We start from the raw sequence: 26,739 nt of genomic DNA, 5'->3' as shown, positions 1-26,739 counted from the left end.
GTAAATAATCTACCAGTTTCCATGTATATGTGTATGAGTATATATGTGTATATGTGTGTATATACATATAAACTATGTTTCTTGTCCAGATAACTCTAGGTCATACCATTGATTATCTTATAAAAGTTATGTAAAAATACTTTATTAGGAAAATGCTGTGCCTTCTGTGCTTAGTTTTTTCTTCTGGATATTTTATATACTAATTTGATATTTCACATGTTAACAAGAACTGTTTCTTTATTTCATTTTAGTAGACAACAACTGGTTGTCTACTTGGTTTTGTCTGATTTTCTCCTTTAAGTCAAAAATGCAATATTTTGTGACATCTACATTGTAGTGCCCAGACTACAATGAAAAGAAAAGAGAAAAGAGTAGCAATTAACTTTGTTTGGTATTTTGCTGCTAGAACATAAAATATTGATAGCTCAATTAAAAATATGAGTTCAAATGAAATGTACTTGCTCGCTGCAAATTTATATGTGATTCATTAAAAAAAAAAAAAAAAAATAAGGGTTTTCTACAACCTCTTTCAATGGGTTGTTGTAGAAAGAGGCTACTGGACTGAGAAGCAGGAAACTTGGGGCCTCTACTAACTCCCCCAGTCACTAGCTGTGCTATGGTGGCAATCACTTCACCTCTGGAGGCCTCAGTGTTCTCCTTGGGAACATGAAAAAGTAAAATTACATAATCTCTAATGTCACTTATAGATGAAAACCCAATGTTACCCAATGTGCTTATTTGAGAAGGAGGCTAAAATTTCAAGTTATCTTCACACTGTTGTACAAACCACTAAAACTGAAGCACCAAATATAATTTTATACAATAGTAGGATGAGATGTGAAGATTGCTTTACGATTGTTGTTCTAGAAATATGTGAAAGTCTTATCCAGATAAAAGTGGCCAGAAGATGGCAAATAATGGGAAACATAAAGCCGCTGAACTGTAATATCTGGAGTATCTTTTCTAATTCTTTATTTTCCACTCAATGGTATCATTTCCTTCTTGTTTATACCCTCATTTAAAGCCAGCAAATGGTTTTCCACTGCTCTAAATCTAGACATGTTTTGCCATACACTTTGACAATTTGTTGCATAACAAGGGTAGGGATACAGTGTTCTTAACTTTTGTATTTAGCAATGCAGTAATGTAGTACTTGGACTTCATGGTCTGTGATGGATGTGTGCCATGATAGATGTCATTTACAATATGTTTCTCTATGGCTCTGCTAACCCCTTTCTCATACAGAGTAAGACAATCCTCTTATTTTTATGAATTGGAAGATAATAATTCTTCTAGCAAAGGTGTGTGAGCCCTGGAAGTGAGCACTTTATCAATCTAAATTAGACCCTAAGCATTTTGTTCAGTGAAGCATAGACTACAGTTCATTGGTTCAGTAACATTAAATAATTATCATGTTAGAATAATAGAACTTCCTGAACTTCTTAAACCCATTGGTCAATCCACGAATCAATCCATATCTCTCTTTAGAGAAGTGGGATAAAAATTAATGTTTCTATGGATGCATTAACAGAATGTGTTTTTATTACCTTAAGTTTGAATGAACTGAAAATATTCTCAAGGAATATTCTAGAATGTAGTATTTTTGTGTTGTCTGGATAGGGGAAACATAGCTTGTTTATAAAGCACCATAAGTTATTTGAGTAAAATATATATCTGCCTGATATTATTCATACTTAATATTTTTAATCTGGCCTCAGCTTTTGAGTCTACAGTTACATGTTACATGCTTTTAAATATTGTGGATATTTTTGAAGGAAATGTTTAGGAAAAATGAAGAAAAGAAGTAGGTGAGGGTGAACAAAGGAATCCAAAAAGGGCTTCTCCTTTGCAGGTAAATATTCAAAAAGAACTGGAGAATGGGACAGAAACTTATGGCATGCTGATAGAATTATTTCTGAAAAGCGTATTTTTCCAAAATGAAATATCTGTCTTTCTTCATGTTCCATCTATCTAGATAGCTGATCTATAATGAGCTGAGGAAGGCATTTTGATCTTTCCTCAGAGTGTTTTGTCAGTGATCAGAAAGAACTAGTTCAGTTTCTTTCCAAGTTGAAACAGAATGTCACAAATCAAGAAAGGTGAAATTTTTCAGCAAAGGGGGTAGCAAATGCACTGAACCTTTACAAGCTGGTATAGTATTGTATTATTATTATTATTATTATTTGGTGTGTGTGTAAAATGTATTGATAAAAGAATCTGTGCACATCTGACACTATTGGAGACAAGTGGAAATATCGTGGGGAGAGAATGAAGCTGAGGTTTAGCAGGATTGTTCCTAACCAGAACGTTTGTGAAACATAAAACAAGTTGGACCAGTTTTAAACCTGTGCAAGTAAAGCACATACATTCATATGGAAAAAGAGAACTTTCATAGTGTTAACTGATGTTTTTTCTACATTAAAGCTCTTTCCAGTCATTTTTGGGTTTGATATTTTTGCCTTTGAATGTTAAAATCCTCTTTAATTTACTTAAGTCCATATTTAAATGATGTATGTGGAAAGTATGTGTGCATTGTCTTTGTCTCATATGTGTATGTGTTTGTCTAAGGAGAATTTATGGAATACCTAAGTTCTTGAATATAAGCCATGAATGAAGATACAGACTTCTTTTCGACCTTTGTATATTTCTAACTCAATTTCATGTCTTTTGGCACTGGTGACAAATAACAAACATATAGTTCATTACAGAATTCCAAAGTACCAATTAATATTTAATCATTACTAGGGAATATTTACCTACTTGCTTTTTTTTTTTTTTTTTTTTTTTTTTTAGTATCCAGGGGACTGGCATATCCAGGGGTTAAATAAGTATGAAATTTAGTTTAAGAGAGGAGGATACTTATGCAGACCCCAAAATACAAAGTGCTATTGAATGTCAACAAGTATCTACCTACATTTCACTTCTCTCTTAGTCTAGAGTCCAAATTTTTGGTTTTCTCTCACCTTTTGTGAGTGCAAGTCTTTAGTGTTCAGCAATTGAGGTCTCCTTTTCGTCTGTTTTCATTTCCAGTTTTCTTCATTCTTCACCCCAAATCCTCATCTTCATTTTTGTTTCCAGCTAAAAATGTGCTCTTTTTGTTGGATGAGTTCCTTGATAAATATATTAATTAGGCAGTGCTAGATGCTGTAACAAATAGACCCCAGGTTGTAGGATGGTTTAAACACATATTCAAGGTACTTTTTTTCTTGTTCACTTATTGATCTGAGCTGAGTATTCCTGACCTGAGGTATGGTCCTCCTCAAAAAAAAGTTCAGAGAAACAGGCTACCAAGGGCTTTGTCATCTTCTAAAAAAATAAAAAATAAAAAGAAATTAAAAAGAAGAAGCCTCTTAGATTGCCATCCCAGTCAGCTAGAAGGAGAGGAGAGGAGAGGAGAACACAGCAAAGTGCTGTGGGACTTTTTAATGGGTCATACCTACAAAATAATCCCTTTGCTCACAATCCTTTGTCATTTAACCATATGGTCACACTTAATTGAAAAGTAGGATGGGGAATGCAGTCCTCTGTAAGGAGAGGAAGGGAGGAAGAACATTTTCATGAATGTCTCGGTGCAAGAAATGACAGTAAGTGCTACTTTTAGCCCACTTAATCCTGCCACAAAAGCACCTATATCCCCAAACCTATATTTTCAGAAAAGAGAAATGATCACTTAAAAAGTCTTTTATTTGTTTCTATATTCAACATATCAATATATATTTTTAACTTAAGTGGTCATATATGTCTATGTATCAATATTAATCACTTAGGATTTACTTAGTAATTCACTTTTCTATCCAATGGTAATCTTTTCAGGCACATTTACGTGTGAGATTTGTTCAGTCATGTAGGATATCTTTCAGAGAAAGATATCCTACATGACTGCTGTGTATTGGTTTAATGTCCTTGATTTTTCTCACGCGTTAACTTGAGTGAGAGCTAGCATCCATTTCAGTCTGGATCGTTCCTGATACCTAACATAAGAATGTTGCATTATTCCTGGTAAGCGCTAAAATAATATGTATAAATATGTATCAAATGAACAGAAAAGACTAAAAGCTGATGAGATTATGTAATTTCTTTTAAGTAATAACTATATTATTAACGTCAATAGACTGGATATTTCCCTTTTAAGGGGAAGATGTTATACCTAGCCAAAAAAGCATAACATTAGTTTTTGAGGTGATCCTGCTTGTTTTGAAAGTTACCTTGTTTTTGTGGAACCTGTCTTTGATTACCCTTGGTACATAGCTTTTGCAGTCTCATTACATTCTTTCTCATTTCTGTGTTTATCAGCCTTACACTACTATTTCCTGTAATCCTTTTACTTTCTCCAAAACAAAAAAAAAGGAATTTTATGTCTCTATCTGAAAATTTACCAGAGAATCTGAGAACCAACCTGATAGGCATTGTCTATCAACAAACAAATGTAAAGTCTCCTAGTTTAGATGGACAAGAGAAAATATTATTCAAATATACATATAGATGTTTTAAATTTAATGTGAGTAGCCTGAAGACACTTTGTACAGTCCTATTCATGGTGGAATTTCTTGTCATAAGAAAGAAGCAATTAATAACAGAAAAGCAATTATTTTCACCAGTTTAAAGAGGAAGATTCTGTGAAACATTTATATATGTTAGTACAGTTACCATATGCGAAACAGCACACACAAAGATGCATTTTAATGTAAAGATATTGAGGAGGTGATTTTCATTTTTAAAAACAATTCCGAGGTATATTTTATTTAATGCCCATTCTTTATTATCTTTAGTTGCAAAAATAGCATCCTCATGAAACATTTTTATCAGTCCTTTGCAAAGATTACTACTTTTTTCATACTACTAAAAGCTCTAGAATTAGAAAAATTAAAGTTTTCTTTAAAGCTTCATTTTTAATCATTACTTTCCTGAAAGATAATGAAGACTGCCATTCTAATAGATCATCTGATTAAAGTCAGGCATAAAATCATGTGGTACAGTAACTTGGATAACATGGTAACTGTCGTTAGGACTAAGAAGGCTATGAAAAAACTGGGAAAGTAGCAGAGTTGTATAGTTTATATTTAATAGCCAATAGGCACACTAGCCTTAGTATTATAAATCTTCATGGTACTCAAAAATGATTTAAGAAGTTTCCATTCAACTTTTCTGCATATGTAGCTAAATTATTACCACTCAGTTGAATCTAGAAAATACGCACACGCATATAATTTTATACACACATGTGCACATGCACACACACACGTCCATGATGATGAAGATAAATCCTTCACTATAGAAATTCCATCATGTGATTTTAATAAACCTACATCAAAACGATGGTGTAAACAAACTCAAATTTAGAAATAAATAGCATGTTTAGCAGGCATGTACTTAAGGAGGCATCTATGTGGAGCAGTAAGGAACTTTAGTGTCAAATATTGTTAAGACCCAAAACTTTAAATGCTCATTCATCAGAATTGCTTTGTGAACTTTACAGTCATTTCAAATCTTAAAAAAGGAGTACATTTACATTTCTACAAAACAATTTAATTTATCCTGTCTTAAAAGCTTTTTGCCCTATTATAGTATAATGGCATTACTGAAGTTATTATTGGTTCTATAATGCAGCGACTATTAATATATTAGTACCTGGCTCAGGTCTTGAAGGCGTAGTTCAAGAAATTTGCATAGCATTCAACAGATTGTGATGATTATATTGTAGCTTTATAAACCTGAGAAATAAAATCCATTCAGAATGCCTTATTAAGAAAATCATTTTCATCCAGAATTTTATAAACTGCTTTTTCTGTTTGTCTATGCTGACTTCTGTTCTTTAGCTCTTAGATATTTTTGGTTCCTCCAAATTCAGCTCTATAACATGGATTCAGTGCTATACTAGGTGAATTTGTGTATTACAAGATTACTAGAAGTTGATCTTCCCTTATTTCAGTTATATACAATCTGAAACAATAAACTTAAACTTACTCACTGGCATGCAAAACGAATTATGCTCTCATTTATGAGAAAACCATGCTCCAACACACAGTTGCTATTCAGATAAATCCATTCATGTCTACATGTTATTAGGTACTAAATTACCTTTAAAATAATTCAGTTATTTAAAAAGTAGAAGATTTTTATTAAAGGATTTTTAGAGCAAAAGAAGAAATGTAATTTTAGTACAGGCAACCATTTCTAACATGAATTCACTGATCTAGAAAATTACTTTAATGCACATATCAATATACAAGCCAGTGGCTTAAATTTCAGCAATTTCTTAAAAAAAATCTATGAATTCCATTTTGGCGTGTAATGAAAATACATGAGAACTTTTCATAGTAAAATAATAATTATGCATTCATTATTTTATCCCAGTAAAATAAAATTACAAGTTTTTATTTAATTAAAAATTAGTAAACATTTTTAACTGGAAAAAGAATCACTCTAGGTTTACTGTAGTCTTCCTATATTGAAAAAAATTAAATGCGTTGATAGAAAAATACATCTTCAACTTTTTTTATGATAAAAAGACTTGGTAGCCACTTAATATAAGAATTGAAAATAGGGACATTGCAAACTTTAGAATACAATAGAGAGAGGAAGAGAGCCACAGAAAAAGTGAGAACAAATGCTCTTTTATTAAATACCTCTACTTAGATGTTTCAAACTCATGTACACTATTAAACTCAAATCATTTTCATTTTTAATATTTTAAAACTTCATGCCTGTCATAATGTTTGGCATACACTGGACACTGAATAAATTGGTTTTGAGTGGAGAGTTGAACAAAAAATTATTTAATAAAAAACCTAGTTTGAAATTTACATCTTGTCATTCCCTAGCTGTTTACTTGTAGACATATTACTTATCTTTATTTATATTGCTGATGACAATAATATACACCTTTATATTATTTCTGCTCTTTAATTATAAGGAACTATATTTTTGTGCATTAGAGAAATACTATTTCAACAAAAATGGTAAATTATTTTTAACAAAATATTTGATTTCTAATATCTTAAATAAAGACTCATTGGTAATTGTTTTTACTTTCCATTCATACTGATTTTATCTATTTAATCAAAGATTTCCGTATTGAAAGGGAAATATGAATCACATATAACTTTAGTTGTATGGTAAGTATTTGAAAAACAGGCTATACCTCTGCTATGCCTAAAAGTTCTGCTAAATAATCTGACTTGATTTGATATGGTCTTTGAATCACAATTTAATTCATTCCTGTTTATTTGTTCCTCTGGTATAAATCAGGTTATACATTATTTATTCATGTTTCCTTTTAAACCATCTCAAATTCATTGCTTATTATATTTCCAAAATGTACATAAATATGCATATATTTCATTCTCTTTCATCTACTTATGCAAATTTTTCATTTTGTATTTCAGCATTATCATTTTCATAAATAAATTTTTATGACATTCTTCTCATGACATTTCAACATATCCAGTTGCATGGAGCATATTTGCTATATTTTAAACTCATGTTTTCATGGTTGGCTCTTCTCTCACATTTGCCCATTTTCCTGTGCCATTCCTTGTATCTTCTTACCGTTTCTCATTTCAATATGACTGATTTAAGGTGAAATTCAATTTACGAAGTGTCTTCCTACAATTTATGTTATTTAGTATGTGTCTAAACTCAGTGTTCACTAAGAATTTTATCTCAAATTATCTAACTTATAGACAATCCAATTTGTAGAATAGCTTTTTAAATGTCCCAATTCAGAGCAGCAATAGAAGTCAGTCTGGATCATGCAGAAATGATGAACAATCTTTGTGAAGCAAACTTTGAAATCAAAGTGGATAAACTCACCAGTGTTACATCCTATCTCATTTTAATATGCATACTTTGTACTTGCATACATAGGATTGCATGTTCCTATCATATGTGTAAAGAAAATCAGATAGAAGTTTTACATGTGTTAGAATTATTAATCAATGAAAAACTGCATTTCCTTATGTTTTCTGTTAGATTTCCTTAACTATTCATTTATCTTAAGAATGAAAGGAATTAGTACAAGGTCAGGTTAACAATGATTAGACTGGTAAAGATGTAAAAGACTAAGTAACATCTAATGGACCAATAGCTTTTTACCAATATGCTATAAAGAAGAAAGGAAATATTTCATGGGCTTTCACAGCACTTAAGAATGAATAATACTTTCAAAATAAAGACGAAGATTATTTAAGAGAGATTTGCAATGTTAGGTGAGGTGTAAGTGTTCTTATTTACTCTCATAATAGTTCGTATTTTTATTTTAATTTAAGTTCTGTTAATGCTCTCAGAAAAAATAACAGTGTGACGGACAATCCAACATGTTCATTGGAAGAGGACTGTTCTGACTGGACACGTAACAATAATGCTACTGACATAACATATAGCACCTATTTTGTGGTACCTTTCCTGAACTGGGAGAACACTGGTGCTGATTCCTCTCACTCTTCTCAATCTGTCTGGTGTATCCAAGCAAACATTTGGGAAATAATTGTCTATAGAACAGACAGAAGTCAACTGAGTCACATTGAAGTTTATACAGCATTAATGCTACTAAGTTGTATGAAAAAGTAAACAGTAAAATAACAAAAATCTCTCTCAAGCTCTATATCCTCTTTCAGCTTTTGTGAAATCTCTTTATTGTCAAGTTTTTAAAAAGTGTTGGCTACACTTAATATCTTCATTTGATCACCTCTCATTCTCTTCCTAAAATACTGCATTCTGCTTTCTCTTTGTATTTTTTAAATTAGTCTCTCCTTAGCAAAGCCCCTAAGACATATTGGTGGTCAGTCCCCATGGACAAGTGTCTGATCTTTTATAAACTTGATTTTCCTGCAACATTTGAGGTATAAAAATCTCTGTAATTCTTACATTTTTTTCTTGCCTTGGGATGTATCACTCTTTCTTTTATAATCAACTACTTTAGTCTCCTCTTCCAATAGCTGCTATTTTGTTCAAGTTACCCTGTATCTGTGCACTTGGGCAGTCTCTCTACATTGACCCTTGGCTTGACCCTGTGACTTGTTTAGGCCAATGAGACAGTAGCAATGTTAGAGAAGAGACTGGAAAAGTGCTTGCTCTACTCTTGGGACCCAAGAGGCATGAAATCAAGCCCAGTCATCACCTGTCACCCCTGCTGACAGCCAGTCTTCCGCCAGAATTAGAGCCTCCAAAAGCAGATGACTGGCAACTATAGATGCATTAGGGAGCACAGCTTAAATCAGAAGTGCCTGGTGGAGCCCTGTACAAATTGTCACTTCATACGTGAACTACAAAAATGATTGTTGATATAAGCCACTATGTTTTGGGGTGATTTCCTAAACAGAAAAATTTAACACATATACTAACTTTCCCTTTTGTAACTAAATCTTATTTAGTGGCACCACCATCTATTCTATCATCTTTCTGGAGATCCAGGGTCTTTCTCAATTTTTTTTTTTCCCATATTGTCCTTCATCTAATAGGTCTTTAAGTTGTGCTGCTAGTTTTAAACCTCAAATTATTTTGATACTGAAATGATTGAATATTTTATGAAGTTACATATTTGTGATTATAAATATATGTTAGAATTATTAAACCCTAATAATTAGAAGTAGAATGATTTGTTCATTTTGGAATATGGATTTAAATGCCTCTCTCCCTCTTTACATTCTGTATTCCACTGTCTCTTTCATAACACACAGTATTTCTGACTGCCTTATATGATGCAGGTATGAGCCTATTGTTAATTCTTTTATTTTATTTGTTATCTAATAAATTCTGAGCCTCTGAAAGTTTTTTGTAGTCTTCCTTCTAAAAGATAATATAGAGAATGAAAAGATAGTCTATTGTTGAGGGTTTTGGGTTTTTTTTCATAATAAAAACCAGAACTTGTGTCTGTGGCTGTTTCACTGAGATGTAAAATCTCCATCATTTGATTCCTTGTTTAACCAAAGACTGTTTGCACAGCTTGCAAAGAACACTTCGATAGGAAATTAAATCTCTATAGTGTCTCTGTCTCATGGCCATGTTTGTCAGCTTTCTGGACCAGAATTTCTATTCCCATTCACAAAGCGAAGTAATACCCACAAAATCCTTAAAGGAATTTAAAATTAAGTTTCTGACCATTAGAATACAAGAGGGAAAAACTGTTAGATGTTTGGCATTGGAAACTTATATGAGTGTCTTTTTAAATCACACCTATCATAAGTGCTATGAACAGGAAGCATTTAAAAATACTGCCAACATTTTTTTAGCTACTTAAACTTTGCTACTTTGCTCAAAACGACATGCCCTTTCTAAAGTAATCATGGAAACAGTTGAAAACAAGGTTTCCGCTGAGCAGCCTCTCAATATAGCTTTAGGAGTTGATTGAATGTATGAATATTATAGGACGTTGTTAATGCTGACCTTATTGAAACAACAACCATCAATTAACTAAGTTGTGTGCTTATGCACTTAGCTATTTCTTTTTACTTGCATTTAATGTGCCTTACTCATAGTAGGTATTCAGTAAACAATGTTAGAATAAATGAAAATTAACCAACATAAGTTATTTCTCTATTCAGATTTCTTTTGTAACTTTTTATCCCTTTGTCAGCAGGAAATATATCCTGATGTGTTAAAATAAATTGAGGAAATATATAGTTTTAGAGTCTAAGAAATACACTCCACCTCTTTTATAAAATGTTCTCTCTATATTAGTGTGCTGGTTAGAGGAGGAAACTTGTGTAGAGGCAATGTAGGATTCTAAAATACAGAATTTGAATATGTGTGATAAAAATCTAAATCATACGAAATTGATGGGCGCTCCACGGGGTCAGTGTAATTGAGTGTGGGGAGATGGAGGGAGAGATGAGGAACAGCTACATGAATTTAATCAAATTGCGTTCTTCAGAAAGTACGTTTAAAATTCAACTGAATAAGAATGATGCCCAATAAACAGTGCTAAGCTTAACCCTTTAATTAGTTTTTCTTGAGAATTTTTTATCGAAACTGGGCCTGTTATCGCTATTCTTAATATGACATCAACAAAATGTAAATTAAGTCTAGTAAACTTCAGCTACAATTAGGTGTTTTTTTCCATTTATATAAGAAAATATTATTAGAAATCAACAATTTTCCTACTTTATATATTCAGATTCTTTTTTTTTTTTTTTTTTTTTTGGTTTGTATCTTGAAACAACTAGCATACTCAAAAATTAGATTTATATGTTTAGGGTAAATACTGTTATGTAAGATTAGAAGAGTTTATAGGGGTTTGGTTAAATGAAATAGCAAATGCACAAAAATAAGCCATTAAAATGGCTTAATCATCAATTCAAAGCACTGATGGACCGCTGTTTACGGATAAGAGTGTACCCTACTTTCTCACCAACGCTTCTGCTTCCTATTTGGCATGCATCCAAATTTCTGCTGTGTTAACATTTGCTCCTGGGAGGCGATGAAAGAAAAAAGGTCCATAAGGTTTCCATTGGCCCAGATAGTAGAAACATCTGCTGAATTCACTAGCAGCTTGCTGGCCCAAGTCAGCAGGGAGAGTTGATGCTTATCAACCCTGCCATATGAGTCGATATTTCCTGCGCCCTGGAGCTACACAAGCTTAATCGAGAAAGAATAAGGAAGTGCATTACATGTCAGAATTCCCTCATTAAACAAGCATTATGTTTTTTAAAGTAACTATCATGGCATTATAAATTATGAGCTTAGTAGTAATGAAATTCAAATTCTAACAAATAGCAGTTTATTGGATCACTTTATCATTAATTAGATCATTTTGAGTAATGATGGATTCCATGCATTTAGAACTTTGCTTAGAGAGATTTGACCGTTAAACTGGAGGAGTTGGCTGTTGCTGTTGTCAGTGAGAAAAAGTTTGTTGGAAAAAGCATGTATTACTCTTTCTTTCATAAGGTCATCTGTATAGGTAACTTTAAGATTAGCTGGTCAATGATTCCAATAATGAGAATTGGGATTATAGTTCCAAAAGTGAATTTAGTGAATTGTTATTAAATGTAATTATTAATTTTAACATGCATACACATATACTTGCCATTTTGAAAGTAGTTGCATTGTTGCATTTAAAAGTCTACACTTATTCCCATGTTGCTGCCAATACCCCAACCCCTTGGAACTTTTTACAATTGCCCTTTGAGTCTGTGTCCTCATGTTTCAAATGCAGTGTCCTACGTTTGAAAATGTTTGATAAATTATTGTTAAGTCCAATGATTTATTAAAATTTTTGAAAACATAACACTCAATAGATATTTAAACTTGAGCAATGAGATGAATCAGCTATTATGAATAATATATATCAGTATAATATATATCATTTATAAATATAGCATGTTTTATATATATATATATATATATATATATAAAGAAAAAGCTGCATCTCTAAATCTATCCATCTATCTATTATAGCACACATCTTTGATTTCATATCTATCAAAGCATATAAGACTAGGATTTTGAAATGAAAATCTGTTGTTGCATAAATTGTATATAGAACTCCTGAAATATGTCGTAATCTATTTAGCTCCAATCTGATATAGAAAGGACATAAGACAACTAGGAATAGTTTTGAGCATGAATAATGTGACTGCTCTTATTGGAAGAGCCTTTATTTCTGCAGCTAGGCTATGCATAAATGTTGTTTTTTGTTAATCTGATGTTATGGTTGCAATGCCCACTTTGCTAGAACAGCAGCATAATTCTTGGTTTCATATATTATGATAATGCCCATGAGACTCAAGAAGCTTTATCCGACATCAGGTTTACCCGAAGGTCACAAGATAGGTGATACAGGGATGCCAAGAACTAGCAGAGGCTTTGTGACTCCCTGAAATGCTTCTGAATGTGCACAGTCACTCCTTACCCAAGACTAGACTGAGTTGGTATCCGCTCCCTCATCTCAGAGAAGCCTCCAGCTCTGGAATCCATTCAGCTTTTATGCCTTGTTAGTCACACAGCCTTCTCAGGATTATGTCGTCAGTTCCCATTCTCTGATACAAGGTCATCTAATCAATACTGATAATTCATTATTCAATAAATAATCTTGACAGTGAAATGCAGGTGCTTAGTCCAGTACATAGCAACTCACTTATTTTAGATCCAGTTTACACCCATGAATTCCTTGAACAGAAAAGATGATTCAACCAAGAGTCAACTTTTTAGGATTTCCTGAGACTAGAGAAGAGACCAAGAACCATCTGTAAACCCTTTCTTTCCCACACTGTAGCGAAGAGACCATTGGTTTTGCTATGGATATATTTTTTTCCAGTTATCATTTTGCAACCATCTCTCCAGAACATTGTTCAAACTTAAGGAGTTAGATGAGATATTTTAAAATTCCATCTCAATTTATTTTATTGAAGTTTAATTTTAATAATTTCCACTAAACACAGTTTAGTTTATTATAGTTTTCAAATTAACAGATTAAAAGTGTAGTAACCACCAACCCAAAAGGATATGAGAAGATGGTATTAATTCCTTCTCTGCCTAATCAAAAATGTAATTCTTTGAGCTGAGTTATCTGTACAAATCTATACAAAGTATCAAGTTTCATTTTAATGTTTTCCCACAGCAGTTTCCACTTGCTGTCATAGGGCAATGTTCCCCTAGATATAATGTGGCACTTACAAAGGACTTGAACATCAAAGCATGTAAACATGGACAAGATGGGTGAAATCAACATTAATGCAATCTTTGTGCATTCAGAAATGATCAAACAGTGAAAAACACACCCTATTAACCACTGTTATTACATTTTACTTTCAAAAGGGAGCTTGTTCCTTAGGGAATATTCCAAGTTGATTCATAAGTTACTGCATATTGATCAACACTTAAATAATTAAGGTGACATCATTTTGAACACACTGTTCATGTGTTCAAAAATATGTATCCACTATGTCCCAGGGAATATCTTATGCTCGTTAGAGAATGAAAAGTGCTGTGTTTCTACCTCTGCTATCAAGGACTTTCAACATGTCTCAGGTTTATATAGCAATGGTTACCTTGGGCATAAAATTTCAGTTATTGGAAAAGAAAACACTTCTATATTAGTCAGATGAATTATTTTATAAAGCTTATAAAATGCAGTCTTATACAGGAGAAAAACTCAAATGTTTTGTTACCTCACTTTTGTTGCCTTTCAGGAACTCATTATTTATTTGATAGCATAGTATTGCTATCCACTCAGGGAAATATATCTTTGAAACAAAGAAAAATGTTTTAAACATAATATTTACATCCATAGATAGTTTACCAGCAATACTTTCCTTTCTCCCAGATAGCTATTGCAGTTTTAAAAACAAAATGGAAGTCCTCCATTATTAATTAAAGAAACTTCTCAAGGCAATGACATTTTAGTGTGGAAGTAAGGGATAAACTGTCTATCAAAGAGTAGGGGTTATATGGAAATATGGGTAACTATCTTGTTTTAGTATAAGCTCAAGTCAGTAAAATATGGGTTTTCATTTACTAGAAGATTATTTACAGTGTAGAATAAAAAATGCCAAGAGGTTGGTTACCTTTACAATAAATCCCCATGATTTCATGGATTCTTTGATATTTTCTCAGTAAGGTTCTTGATTGTAAACACAACTTTTACAAGGATTTGTCTCTGAGATTAAAAAATCTTTGAATTAAGGATAATGATTAAGTAGCAGAAAAATTGTATCTTCTGAGAATGTATATTGAGTCATGGCACTTCCTTCAATGGCTTCCTTCAATGCTATTGCATGTAGAGTAGATGTCAGCTCCTTATTATGATATAAAAAACCCTGCATGATTTGCCTTAACCTTCTTTTCTACCTCATCTTGGGTTATCTCATCTGTTTCTCCTCATGCTCCAAACTCACTGTATTTTTTGATTGTTTCATTTCCCAGCTCCTTCAATAGCCAACCTTTTTCCTACCTCTGGCTCAGGACCTTTACATCAGCTAACTTACTTTTTGAAATACTGGTTCCCTCTCAAACATTCTCATCCTCTATCACTTTTTAAATGCCTGATTTTTTCTCCCTATTTGGTTTTCAGCTGAAATAGCAACACCTTTTTTCCTTTATGTATTTGTGTTGTTTTCCTGCCTGTCTTTAGGCTGTAAGTTCTAAAGATAGAACTTTACATCATTTCTACCTTGTTCACAGTTGTATCCCCAGCAGCTACCATGTGAAGCACATTCTAGACACAAAACATATATTTGTTGAATAAATTAATGTCATGGAAGTATCTTTCATAGGCAAAATCCATTACAAATGGAAAGATAGGTTTCAGAAAGCATAAACATTGTATATGTTTACAATGTTAGTAAACGATGTTTGAGTAAATTTGAAGATCTCACTGGCTTTATTAGGCAATTCATGAATGGGGCAGCATCCCATCTATCAATAAGAATGACACTCTAAGGGGGTAGTACAAAATAGAAAGTTTTTATAGGAAGAAGGGTGGGGCAAGAAAGCTATTAGCAAAACTTATGAAAGGATTATTCTTAGGCTAGCCCATCTTCTTTTGGGGGCAAGGGGAACTGCATGATTTTTAACCTGCAGATCACCTCTTCTTCTTTTGGGGAGTGGCAGGATGGAGAGGGCCAACGTGACAGATTACCTCATTGGTGCTGACTGGAAAATTTCAGACTGGTTGATTAAGGCTACGTTTCTGAAGGTCAAAACTGTAATTAGGTTAGGTATTAAATCTAGGTTTGGTATCCTGGGCTTTAGCACAAGTCATGACATTTTGGGCCTGTGTTTTTTTCTGTTTAACAATATTTATAGTTCATATGCCTAATGTGAACTGATTATACATGATTAAGTGACATGTGTTTGATATCACATTTTTTCTTACCTGTATCTTACATCAATGTCATCTCAAAATTCCTTATTACATCCCATAATCCAGAGTTATAATCCAAACAGACATCTGTGTCACTCTTTTATATGAATATCTCTATTCAGTACACCAATGCAATTATTTAAATTTTCTGCAGAGAATAATACATGAAAAGAATATTAATATATAGGCAACTTGAAATGGTCAATATAATTTTTTGCATGCATTGTATGCATAGATGTGTTATAATCCAAAAGAAAGATGTTACCAAAATATATCTACTGCATGTAAGTCAAATCATTAACTAGCAACAATATATTAAGCAACAATTAAGAGTTGGTATAATTTTTTTTCATTTGAATTAAGGAAAACTAGCATGAAAACCAGATGAAGTCTTAATATTTTCTCAATTTATAACTTCTCACTATCTTTACCTTATTTTGCTAGTTATATTTGTATATTTGAAACAGTTGTATATTTGAAATTAAGATTTAATGATACTTTATTTTCTAACTTTTTATTCCATTTAACTTGTTCCTAGAAATGTTACTAGGAATATTAATTTTCCTTGAGATTATAAAATATTTTAAGATGTACTATAATGCAATATTTTTGCTGTTTTAAATATATCAACCTTCTAAGACCTACTGAATAAAACAAGAATATATGCATTAATTTCCCCCTTTTTAGTATCAGATTGAAATTTTTCCCAGGGATTTCAATTTTAAACAGTTATGTCCCACTCAGTCCTTTTTTTTTTTTTTTTTTTTTGTCTCCAGAAGATTGATTATTGTATGCTCAGCACTATATTCCTCACCCTGTCTTCAGAAGAGTCCTGCCATCTGTGTGTTCCTTTCCAGAATATTTCCTCCAGGTTGACATCTCAATTTAGAATTTAGTTACGTGATTGAGTTTCACTGTGAACCAGACTGTGATTGTGGTCATAAATTTCTTTTCTCTGGAAGGCTGCCTCTCAAATGTTTATCAGTTAGCAAGTAAAGCTGGTCAGTTCTAGGTCTTGCTCATTCACCCTGAAAACAGTATTCTGGAAAGATAAAATGACTTAATGCACACATAATTACCATGTAAGCCTGTTTTAATGTTACAGAAATAATTTTAAAACCCTATTATTCGTTTATATTGCCTTGCAAGTCATAGAGTTTCCTTTTCATTTAAAAATTATTTCCTTTGCTTTTTATTCTTCCACATCACAAACTTGAAGATCTTTTTTGTATAGGAAGAAAAGAATCCTTGTGAATATAAACATGAACTATTCATCGAGTTCACTTTTTCCTTGAAAAATTGTATGTGCTCATTCAAGAAATTATTGTTTGAATTTTTGAGAAAAAAAAATGTTAGGGAATGAATTAAATATAGATAAATTAATGAAAACAAAATATATTTTAATTTTTTAAAATAAAAATCTATTTTGGCCGTAAAGCTAGACAGGTTTATATTTAATCTAGTTCACTAGGTCCATGGTATGTAAACAACTTTTGTTTATTATGCATTTTGGCAGGGTAATAAGCAGAAAAACAAGCTAAGAATATAAAGAACTGAATTTGTACAGATACAGGTTAAAAAAATGTTGGGAATATTTTCTTAATCAGATAATGTTTTAAAACATGATAAAGCAATATAACCACTAGGAAAGAACATAAAGCAGCCATAAAACAATGTTTCCCAGGATTTTATAAATATTCCCTGCAGCTTAGAATTTTGTGATGTAGAGAAAACACATTTTGTGATATGGCTTAGCAATATAAAATTAATGGAAGAAATTGGAGAAACCTACTTTATGTAGAAACAATGTGCTGGGAATATTTATAATACAAAAGGCTGAGGTATACAATCACACAAAAACATTTTTGAAATGCAAAGGAAGGCACATATGAAATGTTACATTTCACCTGTATTGCAAATTTCTGTAGGGCCAGTCCTGATCCTGATAATCAAGAAATAACGCTAATTATAAATACTATCATAGACACAGCAAATGGTGACTAGTTTTGGTATAATATTACGTAGTTAACTGGATCACCTACTGACAGTTACTGTGTAGGTCAATTGGGAATAATCCAGTGGTTATCTCATAAATTCCCTAGTCTGCTATGTGTTTCCAGGAAAACGTTATCATATTCTGGAAAAGAGAAAGAGAGGTGAAATTTCTACAGGAGAATTACGATTCTTTGCTCAGGAGCTGTGGGAGCCACTGTAAATCTGAAAGAGCCTTTTGTCATGGACCAGAAGCCAGCAAAAGACTAGGACCAGCCTTTGGGTACCCAAGAGTTTCTGCTCCAGGAGTTGGGAGCAGAATGGGTCACTCACAATGGCCATAGTGAACACAGGATCTAGTCTACAGGATTGTAACTGCTGAAGCTTCCAATTTGGCATTGTTACACTTTGGTATCAGGATAAAAAAGCCCTTCCAACCTTTCCTGGCCTTGCAAGACCCACAGCCTGCCAGCTTTGTTTCTTCCCTGCATTGGTCTGGCAGTTGCAGTGGAACACAGGTCTCCAAAGTACTTCCTGTCTCTATGGAAACTGGCAAGCAGCACCAGACTGATGGCCATGTTCTATAGTGGCTGGGCAGAGGGGTGGCACAGAAGGTGGATAGCAGGTGTTGTACTCTGTAAGGCGAGCTGAATCTGAGAGGATGGAGTAGAATCAAAGAAAAATAAATTGTATGGGGTAGCCTAGGAAAACAGAATACTTAAAGTTTTTCAGACAAACCTAAAAGTTGGAATAAAAGGAAAAAATGACTGGAGAATTTTAAGTGTTTGAAAGAACACAGGGGCATTCCAAAAGTGGAAATATTTTGCACTTAGTTATCAGTCTTAATTTTTCCTCTAATTTCCCTTCTCACATGATAGAGCATTCATCATAGTTCTCTTGAGAATTATAAGCCTCCATTAATGACATTTGTGCTTTTCAAACCAATAGGCTTTAGTATGCAATGTGTGTTTCAGTCCATACAACTACTGAGCCACAACTTTCACATTAGAAGGTTATTTGTTTAGAATGCCTTCAGTAATTTAGTGGAAGTAATAGCATGCTGTGTGAGCATTTAGATATATTTTTAGACTTTAATTTAAGCAACAAGAATGATCTTGAACTTTCTAAAATGCAGGTTCTTTGTGTAAATGCCCCGAACCAGATGATAGAACAGATGAGAGAGAGAGGATGAGAGAGAGAGAGAGAGAGAGAGAGAGAAGCACAAAGCTGAGAATAGTAGAAGGGAAGACCCTAAATAATAGTAGACTATCTTTGTATTTCATTTAAAAATGAGTTACCTATTTCTGTCATTTCTTGTTGAGGTTTATATTTAAGAATCTTTAACCTATTTTGTGTCTACTAATCTATCTGGCATTTGGGTTTTTTATAACCAAAATAAGAGAACCTTAACATGAGACCAGTATTTTACATTTAAAATAGGGTTCTTGAGCAAACACAAAAATATTTTAAAACAAAGCAAAACATTATGTATGCCATTTGATACAGGTGCCAATACCTCTGTTGAATTAAATAATTTTGTAGACTGAGTTGACGGTTTTTGCTATGTATAAATATATTCCAAAAGGAAGGCTCAAAATATGTGACATTTTTTATGTCATGAGGAGTTTACACTTTTTTATTGAAACACTGCATCTTAAATTCTCTTCACATCTTGTTCTTACTTGTTCCCATTCATTGTTTTTAAATCTGGTTCTTCCTTTGAGAAAGTTTTGCTCATTTTCAGGAAGGAAAAATAATGAGGTCCTTAGTTCCTGTCAAATAACCCACAAAATTTGATCATTTACCCTGAAAAATCACTAACTGTGAACTCCCTCTCAGATGTGCAGAGCCTCAACCTCTGCCTGTCTGTCTAGATATATCTCAGGTGATTATTGCTCTTAGTAAGTAAGCACTCATGCACAGTGTGCACTGATCCACTGTTGTGGCCCACATTTAATCTTTAGCACAGGAAAAGAGATGGAGAAAACCATTGCTTTCACTCATTATCCATTCAGGAGATAGCAAAGCTTGAATAAAACCATTTATGGCAGCAGAGCCATGCTTTGGGATCAGTGTTCAAGCATGCATCTTCCCATGTCTGCTCTCTTTCAACAATACTGCTGGCTTCAAATATCTCTCTTCACTGTTATGCTTATTGCTTCTCTATGCTAATGGCACATCACGGCCTGCCACCAAGGTTGAGGTGGCCGTAATCTTAGAATTTGTCTCTTTGTGTTCTGTGTGACAGTGTGCTAGGTTCTTGGTGGTCAGACAGGAAGGCATGCAAGAAACGTGTGAGGGAAAGACAACTCTTAACTAACTGAGGTCAACAGGAGTCAAGTTTCAGTTCACTTGATTTTGAACTTGGTAATTGCTGATCTAGACAAAGCAAAGTTTGAACCAATCTTTTCCTAAGTGTATGACAGGTGGAAACATTGAAGAAATAATGGCAACTATTTAAAGACAGGGTCAGGAGAGCCATCTTTTCAAAATATTGACCAATCATTCTCCATTAAAGTGTCTTTCACAGCAGTAAATTAACAAATTATTTACATATAATTACTGAAAGTGACCTAAATGGTTTTCAACCAATGATGCTAGTTAGAGAGGAGTAAATTCAGCAGCCTAAGAAAAGCTAGCAGTTCAATGGGGAGAGGGTTAAATTAGGAGGTTGGGATTAACATATACACACTACTATATATAAAATAGATAATCAACAGAGACTTATTACATAGTGCAGAGAACTCTACTCAGTTCTCTGTAATAACCTATATGGGAAAAGAATCTGAAAAAGAATAGACGTATGTATATGTATAACTAAATCACTTTGCTGTACACCTGAAACTAACACAACATTGTAAATCAACTATACTCCAATATAAAATAAAAATTAAAAAGAAAATTTTTAAAAACCTAGCATTTCAAGATTACTGTCCAGGAGCAGAGAAAAAGGGAGCTCATTTTATTGGGAGAATGGTGGGGGGAAGGGGAAAAAGACTGTTGGAAAGTGATATGAGGAAAAAGGAAAAAAAAACAAAGAAGAGACTCACACTATGAAGAAAAAGAACTTCAAAAGCAGAAGTATACTGCATTGCAGAGAGTTTATTGGTTTTTCAGAAAAAACAATAACAACAACAACAAAACAGCTTTATGCTAAAAATGTATGTAACAGCCCCCTCAAAAAACATTGAGAGTGGCTTTTTCAGTGGTGTTCTGTAAACGTTTAACCACTGGCTCTGTAGGAAAACATTGACTTGCATTGTAAGCCAATTACCATGGTGAAGATACTCCGAGTTTCAAGCTACCAAGTTATGTCATCACTGAGAATAAAGGGAGAAGACCTGCAGTCAGTTGACTCTCTCACCAGTTGAGCTGGTGTCAGTTGGCTCTAGCATATCACTGCTTTTACTTGAATTTCAAATGTTCCTTCGCTTATTTAAAAATAGATATAAATGGTCTAAATGCATCTTAGGAATGTTTGACTCCAAACTATATGTTTCTTTTATAACAGCCACTGAGTCAGAATTAAGCTCACTTTATTTTCAAAGTGACTCTATGGTTACACATGTGAGGTTTGAAGACTGAGGGCAAAAGTTGAATACCTGGCTGCCACACTTTCTAGCCATGTGACTCTGGGCACATCGTTGAATGTTTCTTTGCATCAGTTCCCTGTCTTCCAGATTGAGATGACGACAAGGTTGGCATGAAGATTAAATCATTGATAATGGAAATGAACTTCGAATAGTGCCTAGCATATTGTGAATACTCAGTGAAGATTTGCTGTATATTTCATATATTTACTGCTGGCTTAGTGATGGTTGAGGGAGGAGATAACACAGAAGGGCACTATTAAAATGGATGTTGATGCAAGGGAAATTGGACCAGGAACGGAAGATAAAATATTTTCCATCTCAGAGGTCCATCTACCTAAGAGGGCTTCGGTATTATATTATATTTGGTATATAGTATATATTATTAGACTTAATATTCAAAAAAAGTTAGTGTTTTCTATGTTTTTTTCCCCTTGTGGAGCATAAATTTATCACAGTCTGTCTTTTTGTGTCCCATTTTGGGAGCTGACAATGGTATTCGATATGTCTGTTCTAGATCACCATCTGTTATATCTTATGTACAGCCCTTAAGATTTTTAAGCAGAACTTTACAAAAAATGTTTTAAGACATGATACTGATAAGGCTTTTATTATTTAATTTTTCCATATTTTTTTTCTCACTGAGGAATTAGTCTCTCCTTCTGCTCCTCCGTTTTGACCATGAACAAATGCAGCAGACTTGAGTTACTTTAATCATTCTGTTGTTACAAATTCCCCTACAAATGCCGGCAATTGCTCCAAGGGATGCTTTCATTTTGTACAGTAAGTGCCTAGTGCTCTAATCACAGTACAGAATGTTAAGCTATGTAGCTGATTCTAAGGTAAGTAAGATACCCTAGTTACCTGACCCTTAATTAGTTTAGAAACAAGTAAGGGGGATTGATATTTATGCAAAAAATAAAAAGAAATAAATACAAGGAAAGGAGGAGGAAAATGATGGCCATAGGTTGACTGGAAAAATAGCCAGCTTCTACAGTTCCAAATTGGAAGTTGTGTTTCCTTTAAGTCTCATCATAAACTTGTTTGAAAAAAAATGACTCCTCTGAAACGCGGGATGGCGGTGAGCTTAGCCAGAGGAAGGATCTTTTTAAAATTGCAACAAAAAGAATGAAATACCTAGGAATAAACCTACCTAAGGGGACAAAAGACCTGTATGCAGAAAACTATAAGACACTGATGAAAGAAACTAAAGATGATACAAACAGATGGAGAGGTATACCATGTTCTTGGATTGGAAGAATCAACATTGTGAAAATGACTATACTACCGAAAGCAACCTACAGATTCAATGCAATCCCTATCAAGCTACCAATGGCATTTTTCACAGAACAAGAACAAAAAATTTCACAATTTGTATGGAAACACAAAAGACCCCAAATAGCCAAAGCAATCTTGAGAAAGAAAAACGGAGCTGGAAGAATTAGGCTTCCAGACTTCAGACTATACTACAAAGCTACAGCAATCAAGACAGTATGGTACTGGCAGAAAAACAGAAATATAGATCAATGGAACAGGATAGAAAGCCCAGAGATAAACCCACGCACATATGGTCACCTTATTTTGTATAAAGGAGGCAAGAATATACAATAGAGAAAAGACAGCCTCTTCAATAAGTGGTGCTGGGAAAACTGGACAGCTACATGTAAAAGAATGAAATTAGAACACTCCCTAAGACCATACACAAAAATAAACTCAAAATGGATTAAAGACCAAAATGTTAAGGCCAGACACTAGAAAACTCTTAGAGGAAAACATAGGAAGAACACTCTGTGACGTAAATCACAGCAAGATCCTTTTTGACCCAGCTCCTAGAGAAATGGAAATAAAAACAAAAATAAACAAGTGGGACCTAATGAAACTTAAAATCTTTTACACAGCAAAGGAAACCATAAACAAGATGAAAAGGCAACCCTCAGAATGGGAGAAAATATTTGCAAATGAAGCAACTGACAAAAGATTAATCTCTAAAATGTACAAGCAGCTCATGCAGCTTAATATCAAAAAAACAAACAACCCAATCCAAAAATGGGCAGAGACCTAAATAGACATTTCTCCAAAGAAGATATACAGATTGCCAACAAACACATGAAAGGATGCTCAACATCACTAATCATTAGAGAAATGCAAATCAGAACTACAATGGGGTATCACCTCACACCAGTCAGAATGGCCATCATCAAAAAATCTACAAACAGTAAATGCTGGAGAGGGTGTGGAGAAAAGGGAACCCTCTTGCACTGTTGGTGGGAATGTAAATTGATACAGCCACTATGGAGAACAGTATGGAGGTTCCTTAAAAAACTAAAAAGAGAGCTACCATATGACCCAGCAGTCCCACTACTGGACATGTACCCTGAGAAAACCATAATTCAAAAAGAGTCATTTACCACAATGTTCATTGCAGCTCTATTTACAATAGCCAGGACATGGAAGCAACCTATGTGTCCATCAACAGATGAATGGATAAAGAAGATATGGCACATACATACAATGGAATATTACTCAGCCATAAAAAGAAATGAAATTGAGTTATTTGTAGTGAGGTGGATGGACCTAGAGTCTGTCATACAGAATGAAGTAAGTCAGAAAGAGAAAAACAAATACCATATGCTAACACATATATATGGAATCTAAAAAAAAAAAAAAGGTTCTGAAGAACCTAGGGGCAGGACAGGTATAAAGACACAGACGTAGAGAATGGACTTGAGGACACGGGGAGGGGCGAAGGGTAAGCTGGGATGAAGTGAGAGAGTGGCATGGACATATATACACTACCAAATGTAAAATAGATAGCTAGTGGGAGGCAGCCGCATAGCACAGGGAGATCAGCTTGGTGCTTTGTGACCACTTAGAGGGGTGGGATAGGGAGGGTTGGAGGGAGACACAAGAGGGAGGAGATATGGGGATATATGTATATGTACAGCTGATTCACTTTGTTATAAAGCAGAAACCAACACACCATTGTAAAGCAGTTATACTCCAATAAAGATGTTAACAAACTAAAAAAAAATTAAAAAAACTAAAAGACTAAGAACCTCAAAAAAATAAAAATAAAAATTAAATAAGCCTCAATGATATGATCAGTGCATTTTAGAAATTCTTGTTGATGGTAAACAAGATGGATACTATACCACACCTAGACTGCCTTCTCCCTTGCCATCATACTCTATCCTAGTTTCTGATTATTTTGCAGAAACTCCTTAGCAAGTTTCTCTTCTTCTGTGCATCTTTCAGATGTTGATTCATACAAGGCAAGGCATGTAGTAGGGCCCCCAAAATACTTTTTTGATGAATACATTGAGGTTGAATCCTTAACTTTGTAACATACTAATTTTTCTAATTGGAAAAATTAGTAATGTCTTTAGAAAGACTCTCTGAGATTAAATTAAATGACAACCTGTCAACTTTGAGCCAGGAGGAGTTAAAAGAGAAAAGTAGAAGCTCACTTGATGCTGTCTCCAGGTTAAAACCAGAAGTAAAAGGCAGTTCAAAGCTTTGAGAAGAAGTTTGACTGCCTACAACACTGGCTTTTGAATTGATTTTGGAAACCACATATCCTAAGGGTATTCAGGATTAGTAAATTCTCCATATGAGTTTGCTCTTTATTGGGAAAAACTAAATTATTTGACTGCAGGGATTTTAGGCTGCAAGGTCCCAGGGAACTGAAGTCAGAATCCATGTGCGGAGAAGATGGAGGGAAGCTGTCCTAATCGCCTACCTGGAAGGACAAAGTCTAGGTGTGCTAGTGTCTGTAGAGTCCCTGGAATGTAGAACACTGTAACAAATATTAGTTTCTTCTATAGGCCAATAAGGAAAGACAGAAATAATTATCAAATGTAAGTTCTAAATAGGATAAGATATTTAAGGGCAGTTAACATTGATATCTTCCCTTATTTGATTTTAATGTTGAAATTTATGAGGACATAGTTCAGCTAGGTATGAATTCAAAGTTTCATTTTTGAAAGAGTACTCTTTTTTTTTTTTTTCCTTTCATTGTTTTCTAATTCACATTTAAACAAATAGTGATATGACCCAGCAGCCTTTGTGGAAAAATAAGAATAAAAGGTTGAAATTTCAGAACAAACTCCAACTGGTTCATTGACTCTGTTTCACCATGGAAAAATCACTTAACCACTCAGTGTCAGTTTACCCATCTGTGAAATGAGAAGGATAATATTTTCTTATGGGGATGTTTTGAAAATTATTTTGCAAATGTAGTGGATGAAATTGTTGCAAGCATCACTGCTCTTTTTCCACTTTAAAGAAGCAGACAGTATTATTTATGTACCAGTTGATAGTCAAATTGTCATCTGGGATGAACTATGTGTATTTATTAGCAGTTATGTGCTTTTTATTACTTAAAGGATCCCCTCCTCCCCTAGATTGCTCAGTTTATGCATTATGTCAATGACTGGGCACCTAAGCAAAGTATCTTAAAAACATTCTGAGCTTCATATTTATGAGCTGCTAATCTGATATCTTTGGTAATTACTCCTTCTTTCTGTTTTAGCTCATGTTTTCTCTGATGTGGTTTTTCACCTCAACTCACTTCACAAGATTGATAGTTCTCCATGTTTCCCTGCTAGAGGTCACCTCTGAGCTGAAGGCAAAACACATCCCATTCTGGCTCCCATTGACTTTCAAGTCAACTATCAAAGAGTTTATTCCAGACATTGCCTAACCTCAATTTCAAAACTCCACCCTAAAGATTACAGGGAGATATCCTGGGGAGTTGCCATAGTGACTCTAAGAGGTTGGTATGGAGGAGACAAAGCTACTGATAGCAGATTTTTATACTTGATAGGCTTAATTATATAACGTGGTCATGAACCTCTGTGCTTGTGTCATTTAGGTCTGGAAAGAAACTTTCCCCTTCAGGCTCTTCTCTCTCTTATGGTGCCAATCAATGGGCTTCTTGGTAATAAGATTCTTTATGTCAATAGCTCCAGCATAACCTCAGGTGGTGCTTGTAGTAATGACAGAATCATTACAAAACTAAAGAAGAAAAGGAAAATATATTTCATGGGTGTGATTAAGTTATCATAATGTTCTTGCATATGTAAATTATCCTTGACTTAATAAAGTACCTTGCTCCCATAATAGTATTTTAACCTGGCTTTAGAAAGTCATTTTTTTTACCCATGTTGATAATTGTTACCAGACTTGGCAGAGTTCATCTCCAGATCATCTTGCTGCAGTGAAATTTACGTATTATGTTTCTGTGTGCAAGAATTTTGTTTTAACTATTAGAAGTGCTTTTACTAAGTAATGTTATTACATGAATTATTACCTTAATAAATTAGTATGACACTTAGGAAAATAGAATTGATTACA

The 26,739-nt window shown here is 33.7% G+C and overlaps 1 protein-coding gene across 3 annotated transcripts in view; it reads left to right on the top strand.

The window, feature by feature from the left end:
* CADM2 (cell adhesion molecule 2) overlaps positions 1-26,739 on the top strand; it is a 1,045,186-nt gene that overhangs the window by 779,007 nt on the left and 239,440 nt on the right. The window lies entirely within an intron of this gene.

This window comes from Balaenoptera ricei, chromosome 4, assembly GCF_028023285.1.
Source record: "Balaenoptera ricei isolate mBalRic1 chromosome 4, mBalRic1.hap2, whole genome shotgun sequence".
Lineage (NCBI taxonomy): Eukaryota > Metazoa > Chordata > Mammalia > Artiodactyla > Balaenopteridae > Balaenoptera > Balaenoptera ricei.
This window is presented reverse-complemented; position numbering and strand designations above follow the sequence as displayed.